This window comes from Triturus cristatus, chromosome 2_2 (genome assembly GCF_964204655.1).
Source record: "Triturus cristatus chromosome 2_2, aTriCri1.1, whole genome shotgun sequence".
Classification (NCBI taxonomy): domain Eukaryota; kingdom Metazoa; phylum Chordata; class Amphibia; order Caudata; family Salamandridae; genus Triturus; species Triturus cristatus.
The window spans coordinates 6,600,471-6,615,940 of NC_140582.1; the positions used below are offsets into that span (position 1 = coordinate 6,600,471).

Below are 15,470 nucleotides of genomic sequence, written 5' to 3' on the forward strand. Positions count from 1 at the left end.
CTTCAATCCCTTCCATGTATGTCATAATCCGGTTTATCAACATGATTGTCCTGTGAAATAGCCTCATATGGTTTCCACTTCTGCCGGTAGTGGTGGGGGTGGTTCTAGTAGGAGACCCCTGTAATCAGCACATCATTTCCATATTTTAAAGTGCTTCAGCAGACAACCCCGTGTTTTGAATATAGGCTGTTCCTGGCCCATACATCAGTCAAGGCCAGCCGTCCAGGCAACTAATCTAGGCGGAGACGGATCCTTCCATGCCCTCGCTATGTAGCGGCATCAGATTTTGAGGCCTATTATTTAGCAGCGCAGTTGCAGTGGTTTGCTCAATGGATCCGTTCCTGTAGATTTCCTGAGGAGGCAAATAGGGCATTGCGGTTGTGCAGCATTGTTGGGATTGTGTTCTCCAGCGAACACATGTTCCTGTGCCCTATGTCCTTGACATTCCATTGAAAAGTCTGGAGATAATTTTACAGGGTGGAAGATTGAGATTGAGCGGTCTAGTGGAATGGTCTAATCATACGGTGCACAGAATTGAGGATCTTCATAGAGGGGAGCTTTTATCGTTTGAGGATTTTTCTGCATCTTTTCAGATCCTGAGAGAGCAATTTTTATTACATCGGGCGCTAGTGGCCAGGGTGCGTTTACTTTGGGGCATGGGTGTAGAGGAGCCACAGCAACATAGTGCTCATCAGGTATTATGTACTACAACAAGCCGTTTTAAGGCAGCAACTTGTTTTTACCAGGCATTACAGAATGATACTGTAACACCTCCAGTGGGTCTTCGAGTGAAATGGGTCTTCTATCTCAAGGGAGCTCACCAAGGGAGTGCCACAGGGTTCATGCCTAAGCCCCACACTCTTCAACGTGTTTTTGGCCCACTTGGCGGATATTGTAAGATCTCATGGGTTCACCCCTGTGTCGTACGCTGACGACACTCAGCTTTTGTTCCCCTTTAAAACCCTGATGCCCGCATTACAAAAATCTTTTGCGGACGGAATGCGGGCAATATCTTACTGGATGGCCACTAATCGCCTCCAGTGTCATGTAGGCAAGACTGAGGTAATGCTGTTTGGGGAGGCCACACTTTTGTGGTCCCCGGATTGGTGGCCCCTGGATTTAGGACCAACCCCAAGCCCCAAACAGATTGTCAAAATCTCGGTGTGCGCTTAGACAAATCACTTCTGTTTAAAGAGCACACAAATCAAGTAGCAGGTTCCTGCTTCCAGGTCATTGGACTGCTACGATGAGTCTTCCCATTTATATCAGATTCTTATAGGAAGACTCTCGTCCAGGCCTTGGTTATAAGTAGACTGGACTACTGTAATGGCCTGCTGGTCTCGGCAAATGAGGAACAACTACAGAGACTACAGGTGGTCCAGAACACTGCTGCGAGACTAGTTCTCAACGCCTAGCCAAGGTCTGCATCACTCCCCCTCTTGACAAAACTCCACTGGTTGCCAATTAGACAGCGTGTAGAATTTAAAATCTGCTGCACTATTCACAGATGTTTGTTTGGCAATGGACCTAAATATTTAAAAGAAATATTCAAACCCTACAAACCCAGTCTTACCCTGCGCTCCAGCAGTCAGCAACAACTCCAGGTTCCTAGGATAAAAAAAGCTAGGCAGGGAGGGCGAGCCCTGTCCTACAAAGGCCCCATCCTTTGGAACTCACTGCCCCCTGCTCTCAAAAATATTATCAATTTTCAATCCTTCAAGAAGTCCCTGAAAACGTTTTTATTTGTCGCCTGTTAGGTTTCTCCCCCCTTCATTTCTCGGTTTAGTATAAGATCCTGGCTCCTTGGTAAAGCGTAAGCGCGGAGATACCCTTTCGGGGGTTGACTTCCAGCGATATACAAGAGTACAAATAAATAAATAAATAAATAAATAAATGGAAAGAGGATTTTGGACATCCTATTTAAAAAAAAAAATACTTGCATGTTGATATACTTTAACTAGGAATGCTAGAATATGGTGATTCATTTCCATTATCTTTTGAGAGCGTATCTGACGCCGGTAAAATTATTTCTGATTTTTCAAACAACTGATGTGGCATTTCCTCGATGTGGTGAACAGGGAGTGGAAATGCTTCACATGGTGTGATCTTATCCACTACTGGTGGATTTCTAGCAAAATGAGGTTATGTAGAGAACAACTTGACAGATAGTATTTGAGTATGGGCTTCTCCCTCTCCACCAACCAAGCCAACAGTCTGCCAGATTTATCCCCCTCCCAAAACAGTCAGTCTTAATTGTGTGTGTGGTTGTACTTGTTGAGCCATGTCCACGCTTCTTCCACCCGCCTGGTAATACCCACTATTCTCCAGGACCTCTCTAGGTCCTCACCAAGTTGGTTTCCTAATCACGCCTGTTCAGTCTCCAGGTCAGCTAGTTCTTGCTCCAGCTGTCTACCAACACATACACCCTGAGCCATGCACTCCCTCCCTCAGTGCCACCTCATAAGCCTCCAACTCCACCTCCCTACTATGTGTGGAGCCCTGATTCTCATGAAAGAAATGGAGTGTGTACTCTCTAAAGTGCGGGAAGGAGGCGCTATCCATCTTCACATCCAGTCTCAGTCTCCACAGCTGGATTCTTGGTCTAGTCCTCCTAGAGTGGAGGGTCAGAGGCAAAGGTGAGTGATCAGAGAGGTAGTTATTTAGGTAGGCCGAGGACACAGAGCTGCAGGTCCTCCCTCCTCCCTAGCACATAATCATTGAGATTGAAGCCTCTATGTACAGGCGAATAGTATGAGAAAACCTTATCCCCTGAGTGCAAATGTCTCAAGACTCCCAATAAGAGCAGGTCTGCCTTTGCTGCCCGCAATGTCTATCCCATGCTGGGCTTAAGGCCATCTTGTGGCAGGAATTTGTCCAATCACCCACCCACGTAGCACGCATCACCATGTATGGGACCAGTACCCATACCATTCCTGGGAAGAATGACCCATCATCTACATTGGGTGCATACGTGTTGATTAGACAGTTCTCAATCAATCCTTCCAGTATCCCCACAACTATTTGATATCTACTTTCAAGGATTACAATCCTTATCTCAAAGGGAACCCCCTGCGATATCCATGTCGCCACCCCTCTAGCATAATTAGAATATGTAACTGCATAAATGTAACTGATCCATCGTTTGCACAATTTTCCTATCTCAGTCTGAAGCAGGTGTGTTTCCTGCAGCATAGCTATGCAAATCTTATATCGCTTGAGGTAGGAGAGCACTTTGTATCTCTTCGGACAGCCATTAAGGCCCCACACAAACCAGGACAATAGTACCATAGTCATGATCATCAAAATTGCGTGTTGGGAGCTCCCAAGCAGGAATGCGCTATGCTGATGTCCTTACCTGTCCAACCTTCCTCACCTCCCATTTTAGCACCCCACAGCTGAATCAGTTGTTGCTCCTTAAACCAGTAAACACAAACAGATACACAGTCCGGCAAAGACTAAACAGCCTCCCTCCTGACAGACAATTCCTAATTACCCCAACATGTGGTCCGCCTCGTTAGATCGCCTACGAGTACGTGGCTAGACAGCAATTGTGTTATCAACACACCCTCCCTCCCCCAAATATCCGAGCCGCGACTCCCTCGTCCCCCACAATCAGCAGAAGGGGTTGAAGATCAGTAACCAATTAAGAAACAACCAGTGATTCACAATGGAATGTTCTTGCAGGTTGCCTGTGGCCCACCCAGGAATCCCCAGAATAGAATTCTCCTAGCCAATGCAGACCCACCAGCTGGGCTCCTCCTCACACGTTGGAGGTCCAATCCTCCCAAAAAGCAAGAACTAGGCCACCAAGCCCCCACCTACCAAGCATGTGGTTAAAGTACTCCCTTCAACTGCCACCCCAGTCCTCTCTGAAACCAGAGCGACATGCTGACCCAAAGAAGGTCCTTTGTGTCCATTAGTTCTCCATAGTGTATGCCCACCCATTCCATATTCATACCCCACCCCCTCCCCAGCCTCTTTGACTCCGGTATCTCACCTCTGCAAGCACCGAGAGCAGCATGTTGATGTACAATTCAAAAGACATTTGCCCCCCCCCCCCCCCGTATGATCTATTTCTCAGCTGTTCAGCGGGCCGGTTCCTCCCCAGGCGTCTCCAGGACTGCTGACATAGTCTCCCTCCTTGGCCATAATGCCATCCTCTTGGACCGTGATCCTGGGAATCCATCTTTGCTCCCCTGTGTGATTTCTCGACCGGTGACTAGGTTCGTGCCATCTCCTGTCTCTACAGGTCAGCTTGCAAGGCGGTTCATTGCAGCTCCTAGGCCAGTTTGGCCCACCCCGATGTCCCAGACTTCAAGCCAGACCCAGACCTCCTCTGATGATTCAAAGAAGTGGTTCTTGCCTTGTCCGTGCAACATTAAGCACGCCGGGAACAGGAACATAAATTTGAGTCCCAGGGCCCTAAGTTTTTGCTTTACCTCCATGTAACCATTTAAATATAATGGGGTTGGCCCTGTGTTCCTCAGAACCTGGGTATAGAAGTATAAACAACAAGTGGTCCTGTCAAGAGTCACAATTTCAGCCGAAATTATTAGAAATACTTATTACTAAGCATGGAAAAAAAGGGTCCAATGAAGATCCCTATCAGGCAGTGCGCAAGTGCTACTATTGGTGAATCCTTACTTGACTCTGCCCATGGAACTTCTTAATGTCCACAAACTACGACAATGAAGAGTGATTCATCAATAACATGCATTATTCTGGCTGTCCAAAACACACCAATTAAATACAATACAATAAATTAAACTAACATAACATGGATAATCAAAACATTTTTTACAGTGTTCACATACATACATGAAAATATAAAAGCCACAGTCAAATATCCACACTTGTGACGCTCAAGGTATCCTTGTATTGTTTCCTTTATATATTTGTAGGATAGCTGAAGCAGGATAGTGCATAATTACGCCAACGTTTCAACACTCTGATAACGTGTTAATGGTTTTACAGCTTAGCGGGTCTTTCTCAGGACCAAAAAAACAAAAAGGGGACAGCCTCCAAAAGGAGAATCCAGGATCACAAAATGAGCATCCTACAAAATCTCATCAATGCCCTGATGGCCCTCAGCCGGGGTACTCAAGGTATGTAAAGTGGGGTATCACCCAATCATCCTTTTCTGTAAAGTACACAAAACCCTTTCAAATGAATTCTTGGTGATTGTGTGGGGAAATGGATCCCTACCAGCAGCTGGGGAGGACAATAAAGGGGGTGAGGAAAGCAAGATGGGGGCTACCAGCACCACAAACTGACTGCTGAAATCAACTGGTGATAGAGGAATGGGGGGGGTGCTTTTCATTGACATGAGATGACCAGAGAGGAGGAACTAGAGTGGATTACATCCACAATGTGCCTTGACAGGGCCGCCTGGAAGGACTCAGTTGGTGCATGAGAATTATCAGCCCAGGAGAGGCTGAAGGTGCCTGCAGAGTGAGCGCGCGGGGTCAGTAGTAGGCATAGAGTCTGAATGTCACGCCCTGAGATGGATACAGGTCTCAAGTGACTGAGATTTTGTGGCAGATTTGTGCACCAGCAAAATAAAGAGGGGGGTCCTAAAATCAGGCTGTGCTCCCCAGCAAGCAAGAGAGTGAGGAAGGAGGGAAGGAGCCTGAATGTTAGGGTTCAGTGCCATTTGTTCTTATGATTGTCACATATTAAAACAGTAAGAAGAGACAGCTGGATCTTGTACAAGCTAACTACACACCAGAAAGGGGTAGACATCGGATTGTAGCGGGGGACTTGGCCCATTTAGCCCAATAACGACCCAAATACCTTATCAGTAACTTGATACAGATCACTGGACAGGAACAATCCCTTTACAATGGGGAAATACTCAAAAATAAAGGCGACTACATGTGATGTGCAACATTCAGGGTTCAAAAACATTACATTAGCATCCTTGCCTCCATCTGTACTGTAGTGCCTCAACAAGGATGATAAGTTGGACTCTATCTTAGAGGCTACGAAGGTGCAGCACTAGGAAATAAAATCAATATTGTAATGGACATTGGCCCAATTCAATATAACCAATGGAAATTGGCAGACTGTATTAGCAAAACTAAAAACTTGGTTTCTGACCTCAAACCAGTACTGAGGACATCCAGGATTAGCTTAAAGACTTGACTGAGAGCACCCGTTTTCTGGCATATTGCGTTGAAAGATGCCGAGGGTCATGCTTGAAGGGATAACATAAGGACACTAAGCCTGTCCAAGACAGCAGAACGGGAGTGCAAGACCACGTTCTTGGAGGGCTGGATAAAAATATTAGGGGTGCCAGTCAGACTAGCTCCTTTCTTCGCCTTTGAAAGGGCCCATTGAGATATAGCAGGATCTCCCCACATAGCGCTCCTCTCAGACCTTTAGTAGCTCGACTTCTCCATTATAACGAAAAAAAGACTATATCTTACTAGAAGCACAAGAGAAAGGAAAGACGGCAGTGGAATACAAAAAAGTGATATTATTTTCGGATTTCATCACTGCTGTTCAGCAACGGAGAGTGTCCTTCATTGAGGGAAAACATAGGCTACATGAAATAGGAATCAAATACGCCCTGTATTCCCTGTTAAGCTAAAAGTTTTGACAGACACTGTAACAAGATTCTTTGTAGTCTCAAGAGGATTGGGACTGGGTGGATAAGCAGATGCCAGGAGGGCTGGATCTTAGAAGCAACGTAATAGTAAGCGTAAAAATAAGGGAGTGCAACCTGGACGCCCTTTGCACTATCGTGCACAACAAGACAGGGAGCGAGGAGTTGTGCTGGCAAATCTCAAGGACAGCCCAACAGAATATCAAATCTGCAAGTATTCGCTTTGGCTTCCGGCCTTACCTCAACCACAAGCACTCACATATCACAATCACCACACACTTCACTGGTCATACTTGCTCACATTTACATATATATGGATCCACCAACAAGAGTATATAGTGCCACAAGATCATAAATTATATACACAAATATATATTTAATAAAAGCAGGTGTGCTTTTATAAATAGTTCCAATATCAATCTATTGAAAATGTGTAAAGACAATTTAATGATTAATGTAAAAATTAATACACCACAATAAAATATTTCACACCTTAAAGGAGAGAGAGAGAGAGAACACACAAGACAATACACTTTGTCATAAATTCATCAGCTAATGTGTGCAAACAATCAATACAGCCACATGATTGGTATCTCTAATCTACTGCGCCAATATGTTGTTCAAATTTAGCTTTATATATGCATCGCTCAACAGAAGACAGGGATTCCATCAGCTCCAGAGCTAGTCAGGACATTGGTCCGTCGCAGGATTGATGAGAGAATGAGCAAGGTTCGCTCTAGTTAATATTATATGAAAGGCACCACCAGAACAAAGACATTCAGAGAAAGGTTACAGAGCATGCGAAGTACTTGTCGGCTGGGGGTGGTGGGAGATAGAACTGGTCAGCAGACATATGTTTTATTTAACTTAGTTTGGATGAGGGGGCCACTGTTGACCTATCCTGGGAAGGAACTATTAGGGCAGGTTATTGTTTTAAAATGGCAGGGCAGTGGGAGTGTGGTGGGGTGGATACCAAGGAATGCTGAGAGAAGATGATCCCCTTCAGACACCATAATCAATTGCACATTATGCTGTTCAAGAACCCTTCTGGGAATAAATTGTTTCTCTGTTGTATACATTTTGTGAGTGCTTTTGTTTTTCCTTTGCAAAAGGAGGGGGGTCAGGAGGTTTATCTCGTGCCTCCTGCATGTTTTAACTTCTACTATGCGGTGTCCTGTAATTTAGAATGCTGTCTGCATGTAGGGCCATGACGGCATGGACAGCCACTTGAAGCAGTTACAATAGCTGATGAATGGAGCCCTGCTTGCACAGTTGGTGTCGCTGCTGTCTGGATTAAACTTAATTTTCTGCTCTTGCACCAAAGAATTTTCTCTCTTCTGATATTCTCAGGGAGATGTTGAGTTAGGTCTACAATCGTTCTCACTGTTTGTATTAAATTCAACAGTGCACTGGAGGCAGCACTCTACAATTGCATTGCCACTGCCCTTTTAATCTTCCTCGCCACTGCTTCTAGATGTTTACTGCACTTGTCAGAGGGTGGCCTTGAGGTGAAGATGTTTGTTCTCAATTCCATGCAGTTGCCAGACAAAAAAAGGAATCCTTAATTAACATAGGACTGGAAGGAGAAAATTCTTTATAATATAAGAACATGAATTGCTGCTTTAAATACAGTAACTAATGTTTCTAAGAGTAACATCATGGCAGGGCAGGAATTTAAAGAGGAAGCAACCAACGTATACCAAGGGACCGATTTAGATCTCAGCGGATGGGATACTCGGTCACAACAGTGAAGGATATCCCATCCGCCGAAATATAAATCCAATAGAATATTATGGGATTTATATTTTAGCAGACAGGATATCCGTCACTGTTATGACAGGGTAACCCGCCCGCCGAAATCTAAATCAGGCCCCTAGATTTCTTTCTATTTTGTCTAGGACGGGCTTAGTTTGAACCAATAAAGGGCTTCATTTATGAAGGATATCTAAGTGAAAAAGTGATGTGAATCCTTATGTGGCAATGATACTGTTCAGCTGAGTGATTTTAAGGGTCATGAAAGCTAATTTCTATGTCCAATTAAAAAACTGACCATTAATTGATATAATTTGTGAAATCAGAAGAGGTTGGGATTCGTGTTCACTCTTCACAAACACTCTCAGCTGTGATTAAACATAGTTGTTGTGCAACCTTCAGATAACAACGGAGACCTCAAACAAGGAGATTTGAGGAGTAAGGAGAACATGGCGGCCATGAGTTAGCAGCCGCTCGCTCTCGGTGACACCCGCTCCCACCTTTCCGCCCTGATGCTGGCGCGTAACTTTCCAGCTCTCTAATATGGTCCCCGGGAGCCTTCCTGAGCCTTTCCTTTTCTTTTTTCTCACCCCCTTGGCGGCCGCGGCTCGTTGGATCACAGGACGCGGTGTTTCTCCGGCGGAGGAGCTGCCGGATGAGTTGCAGTTTTTCCGCCCGGGCAACGTGTAGTGAAGAGGTGGGGCAGCTCCAGCAGCAGCTCCAGCGGTAAGGATTCGGCGGAGGGCGGCCGCGGCGGGTTGCGGCTGCAAGAGATGTCGGGGTGAAGAGGAAGACCCCCCCCCCCCCAGGAGAGCAAGACCCCCCCCCCCCCAAGAGGTAGACCACAAGCCACTGGGATCACCGGGAGAACATTTGCATTGATATTGCAAGGGATTTCAAAGGGAGACATTTGATGCGAATGGCGTTCTTACATCTAGTCTGTGGTCTTTAGAAGTTGTTTTTTTTTTTCCCCACATGAACAAACTGGAAAAAACGATTTTGGAGGGGGCCGCTTGCTTTCAGCAATATTCGCTCCCATAACGCATAACCCTCCAGGATTCCTTTTTGTGCCTTTTTTTTTTCTTTTCGCCCCTTCGACGGCTGCGGTCGCAGTTCGCTGGATTGCAGGGACTCGGGTTTTTTTTTTCTTCTTTTTGGTGGAGGAGCTGCCGGACTAGCCCTATTTTCTTTTTTCCGGCCGGGGATGTGTAGTGGAGAAGCGGGGCACCTCTCCGTCCTCGGTCCCTGGCCGCCCTGGAGCTCCGCAAGGGACGCAGAGCGGCTGCTCGGAGTCAGCTAGGGGGGAGTAGCTGCAGAAACAGCGGCAGTAGTCCCCCACAGGTTTGTGTTCCGGGGGACCAGCAGCGGGAGCAAGAGAATTGTGGCAAGAAATCAGAGCCCTTGGTAGCATTAGGTACACGGGCTGCTGGCGCTGCAGAAAGGGGGGGGATGGCAGCTCGGAATGGAGATATGTTGGTGCTGTTTCTGCTGTTGGTGTTCCGCAACCCACAATTGTGATTAAGCGTTTTAAGGGCACTGGGGGACTTTAAGAAGGTTGTTAAGGGCATTGGGGACTTTAAGTGCTGCTAAAGTTTCGCAATCACAATCAAAAAGTGACCTTAATATAGGCATTAGGAGCAATCAAAATCTCCTTGAGTCACGTTAAGACCCCGTCTTGAATGTAGACAGCGCCGAATCTACAAGTAAGTTATTAGGTTTCGTATCGGACGCTTCTATATCAGTGCAGGCTTCAACTAGCACCTCCGCTTTTCAGACCCACCAAGTTAAGGCCAGATCTGTTAAACCTAGGAGGTCTAAGCATACCCCTATTTGTGCTACTGGTAAGATTACTCCCTCACTGCACTCGTATTTTAGAGTGTTACCTGAGGTATTGCATATTACCACACAGGGGGGGTGCCATAGAGAGAGTTCTGACGTATTAAGTGTTAAATCAATCTTAGAGAGAGATATGGAGTCAGAACAAGAGTTAGCGGCAGCTGTGAACTCGCAGGTGAACCCCAGTTTGGCCCCCCGACCCTCAGGCAACCATGATAAATCCTTCTAGCCCACCTCCTAGTCCTCTTATTCCAGCTATCCCGACTGGCAGTCCATCATCACAGTCCCAGTCGACGCTCTCGGCCAGTCTTACCTGTGGGTCTGGAGATATATCTTCTCCTTCACCCTTGGAGGCCCTCTTAGTCATTTTATCGGAGGACATAAAGAAGGGTTTTGCTGTCTCTGCGGCCAACCAGGGGGAAATGAAAAGTTTTTGTGAATCCCTTGAGAAAAAAATAGACCTTTTGAGCTCCAGAACGGTTACCCTTGAAAACAACGTGGGTGAATTGAAAAAAGATCTTGGGATGGTAAAATTAGACATTAAAGGACTTAAAAAGAAGAGGCCGATCTGCGGGATCGATTGGAGGTTTTGGAGAATAATGCAAGTAGGAATAATCTACGCATTTTGAATGTTCCCGAGGAAAGCAAAGGTTTCGACTTAAAGTCATATCACCTCATTGCTTAAATCTTCCCTTCAGCTTGAAGACTCTGAAGCTGTAATAAATCTTGATATACAGAGGGTGCATAGGGACCCTTTTAGTAAGAATCCAAATAGAGCGAAACCTAGAAAGATCTTGGTTAACTTCCTTACCTATGCATTAAAAGAAAAGATTTTGAATCTGGCATTGAAAACGAAGTCTGTGAAGACCAAAAGACTTTTCCTTCGAAGTGCGCTCTGACCTTTCTAGGCAGACTCTGAAAAGACAGTGGGAACTAGGGAAAAAGCTTGAAGAGTTTAAAAAGCTAGGTGCAGTTGCCCAGTTGAGATTTCCCGCCTGCTTGAGGGTTATGTACAACAACAAAATTTACAATTTAAGATCTATCCAGGAGGCGGACGAGTTGTTGGATTCTATTAGTAAGAGGGTTTAACAGGGTCTTATAGGGTTTCAGAACGTAGGATTCCGATCAGGGTTCCTAGTTCAGATTGTGCTACGGTAATTATGTTAGTTTAAATGTGAAAGGAAATTCGGGGGGGGGGGGGTGAAGGGAGAGGAGGAGGAGAGAAGGGAAGGAAGGGGAAAAAAAAATAAAAAAATAAAAATAAATTATATATCAAAATAAATAAAGTAAGATGAGATCATTTTGGAAGGGTGAGGAAGGGTGAAGAAGCGGAGGGAAAGAAGAGAGGAAAAAAAAAGCGTAGAATTGTTTCAGGCTAGAAGACTTTCTTTCTCTCTTTAGTTTTTTCGTCACTGCATCAGGTGGTGGGGGCGGGAGTTACTTTGGGGGAGGTTGGAAGGTGTTGCAAGGTAAAAAATATAATTGAAGTGTCCTCATTTGCCCCTTTGTTACAGTGCTAATCTCATTTTTCAGAGCAATCATGGAACTTTTAGGGAGCTTTGCAGGTTGTAGGGCTGGTCTTCGGTGCTGGTCTTTATGGGTGTACCGGTTTGATCCACCATGATTTTGCAATATCTCGGGGACTCCCCTGCGCAGGTCATTGTCCTCCAGGAGACTCATCTTCGTAATGACGAGGTTACCGCCCTTTTAACAAATAGAAAATGGGTTGGACCATATGTCTGTACTAACCAGACTGCTAATATTAGAGGGGTACTAATTCTTTTTAAGAAATCGTCCAGGGCAAGTATTTTGTTCCAGCTAGCTGACCCAGGTGGTAGGTGGATTATTGTGAAAGCTGTTATTATGGGGTTCCAGCTTACCCTGGTTGGTTATTACAGGCCAAATCAAGACAACCCTTCTTTTTTTAAGACTATCTTTCTCCATTTGGTCGATTTACCTGACCCAGTGGTACTAGCCGGCGATTTTAATATTGTTTTGAATCCTCTGCTTGATAAGACGCCTAATAACAGAGCTAGGGTACCATCTAAATCACGGGAATTTTTATTGGGTGCCATGAAGCAATTTGCCCTCTCAAATATATGGAGAGAAAAATCAGGCCACCAGATTGGAGTCTCGTTTAGGAATTTTAAGTATCGGCATACATCTAGAATAGACTATATATTGATTAGTCAGACACTAATAGGAAGAGTAAAAGAGATTTCTTACTTGGCTTCACATCTGTCAGACCACTCCGGTATTTTGCTGGGGCTTGAGCCGCCAAAAGCTAGCCTTACTCAGTCATGGTCTTTTGACCGTATCCTTTTATTGGAAGAAGAGGAGATTTTCTTTTTATCTCAGGAACTAGACTTTTTTTGGGGGGTTAATGTGGATTCGGCACCTATAGCAGTAGTTTGGGGCTCTTTAAAAGCATACCTGCGGGGTCAAATTACAAGCAGGTCAAGCTATAGGAATAAAAAATACAAAGATGAGGTTTCGTCGTTAGAAGCCAAGCTTAAAGTAGCAGAGGGTGATCTAATCGGCCAAGCTTCCCCCTTAATTCAACAAGAGTCCCAGGCTAAATGTGACAACTTAAAGGGACAGCTGGAGTCTGTCCTTCACACTAGACTCACTCGAAGATGGGAAGCTAGCAAGATCGCCCATTTCGAGTATGGGGAAGGGATAGGTAAACTCCTCGCCTGGAAAGCTAAATCTGATCTGGCAAAGAACCATATTAAAGAAATCATCAGGGGAAACACGACTCTTTCCACAGATGAGGATATAGGCGATGTCTTTCAGACTTTTTTTCAAAACATCTATTGCGAGGTTAAAAGCATGGCGAACTCTAGTGTTCAGAGCTGGCTTGAGGATATCACTCTTCCTTTCCTAAATCCTGGACAGCAGCAACAGTTAGATGGGGAAGTCACCCAAGAGGAGGACAGGGGAGTCATATTGTCCTGTAAGAAAGGTCCCGATGGGCTCCCAGCGGAGTTCTATCGAGCAGTGAGTGATAAGATTGTCCCTACCATGACATTGCTCTTCAACCAGATCCTACAGCAAGGGCTGGCGCTCCCTGCTTCGTGGAACGATGCCACAATCATCTTGATTTTGAAACCCGGGAAAATCCCTTCCTGCTGCGGGTCATATAGGTCAATTTCGTTCTTGAATGCAGACTATAAGATCTTTGCTTCAATCTTGGCAGCTAGGTTGGGACGTCTGGTAGGTGATATTCTCCATCTAGATCAGAAGGGTTTTGTCAGGGGACGGCAGCTATCAGATCTCACTTATGATCTCATCGGGCCATTGATGTGGCATCTGCATATTCCCTCCCTTTAACAGCAATGACTCTAGACGCAACTAAAGCATTTGATAGGGTGAATTGGACATATTTGACCGAAGTTTTGGGGAAATTCAATCTAGGGCCAAGATTCATCCGATCAGTGCAGCTGATTTATCAGAAACCTACAGCCAGACTTTTTGTGAACAGGATCACCACGGTGCCCTTTAAAATCTCAAGGGGGACAAGACAGGGCTGCCCCCTCTCCCCTCTCCTTTTTGATTTATACATTGAGCCTTTTGCTCAACGGCTTAGGGATGATCCTAATATTCAGCCATTCAAATTTGGAGAGTGGGAGAGGAAGGTAGCCTTGTATGCTGATGAAATTCTAATCATGTCAGCCAATCTGTCAACAGCTTTCCCCGCAGTGATAAGACAGGCTCAGGAGTTTGGCCTGGTCTCAGGTTATGAGATCAACGCTGCAAAAACTGAAATCATGGCGTGGAATCTTGAGGGGACATCGCACCAGCACCAGTATCAGATCAGCCCTAAAATGAGATACTTGGGGATTAATATAGTTCAGGACATCACTAAGATTGCGGAGACCAATTTAGTTGGGGTGGCCAAGGAGTGTCGGAGGTTGTTGAAATCGTGGGCCCTGCTTCCATTATCCATCTTAGGCAGGGCCAATTTAGTTAAGATGTCAATACTCCCCAATATCACCTTTCTTTTTAATTGTATCCCCTTATATTTTGAAAAATCTGCGATTGACAAGCTCCAGCGTGATATAAAATCATTTGTTTGGGCATATAAATCCCCAAGAACAGCCTGGAAAAAGTTGAGGCGGGGGCGAGAGAAGGGTGGCCTCGCTTTGCCAGATTTTCAGCTCTATGCCTGGGCTTTCCAACTTGCCCATGCGCGCATGGTGTTGAAAATGCAGGTTCAGAGAGGTGCAGGCGTTATGTTCTTGGCCATGCTCAGAGGTGCCAGCTTAGCGGAGGAGGGTTTTTTGTTTAAATTCGGGGACCCGAAATTTTTCAAAAAGATTAAGCTGAAGGTCTCACAAGGATTTGCTAAAACCTGGACCAAACTTATGGGAGCAATTACACTCGGCTATTTTTCTAGTCTATCACCTTTGTGGGATTCTCCTGGCACACCAGAGTGTTTAAGGGACAGGCTGGCAATCCCTTTGAGAGATGCTGGACTAGTGGTTGGGGGGGGGGGGGGGGGGGGGGGGTATCTGGCTCCCGACGGTATTCTCATTTCATGGGATCAACTTAAAGCTAAAGTCGGTGAGGGTCTCTCCAGGTTTAAATATCTCCAGTTGGAAAGCTGGGCCCAATCTAAGCTTGATCATAGGAATTTTGAGGGGGAAAGTACTTTTCTAGAACAACAGTTGGTGTCTAAGCCATGTGAGAGAAGGGAGGTCTCATTTTGGTATCACGCCATTGTATATTCGGTAGACGGCGAATTTAAGCTTGCGGAGGAACTGTGGAGGGGTTCCTTACCTGCACAAAATTGGGATCATCTGTGGCAGAGTTCGTGTAAGCTTTTATATGAGACGGTAAGACCTGCATGGCTGAAGAGGAACCACCTGCATACTATTCATTGGGCCTACTTCTCTCCACTGAAGCTTTCAAAAATCTCTTCGGATTCTTCGGTGTGTTGCAAGAAATGTGGGTTGCCCTCAGCCTCGGACATCCACATGTTTAAAGAATGCCCCGCACTGGAGACCTTTTGGGATGAAGTTGGTCGTTTTTTGTCAAGGATCTGGAGTTCCACTATCCATATTGATTTGTCCCTTATCATTTTTGGATTTTCAGATGAAGTAATAGGCCCTCCTAGATCATTGCTTTTTGATCTCATCTTGTTGGTCAGGAGAGAAATCTGCAAAAAGTGGGCAGATCCTTCCCCTCCTATTTTCTCTGACTGGTTGTCATCAGCTGTTGCAGTTTCTAAACTCGATCTTGCTAGATCTTGCAGCAAGAAGAAGTTGGCATT

General features: G+C 45.4%; 1 protein-coding gene across 6 annotated transcripts in view; it reads right to left on the reverse strand.

Annotated features, from left to right (window-relative positions):
- The window catches only part of ERCC3 (ERCC excision repair 3, TFIIH core complex helicase subunit), a 1,429,399-nt gene that overhangs the window by 1,128,400 nt on the left and 285,529 nt on the right, over window positions 1-15,470 (reverse strand). The window lies entirely within an intron of this gene.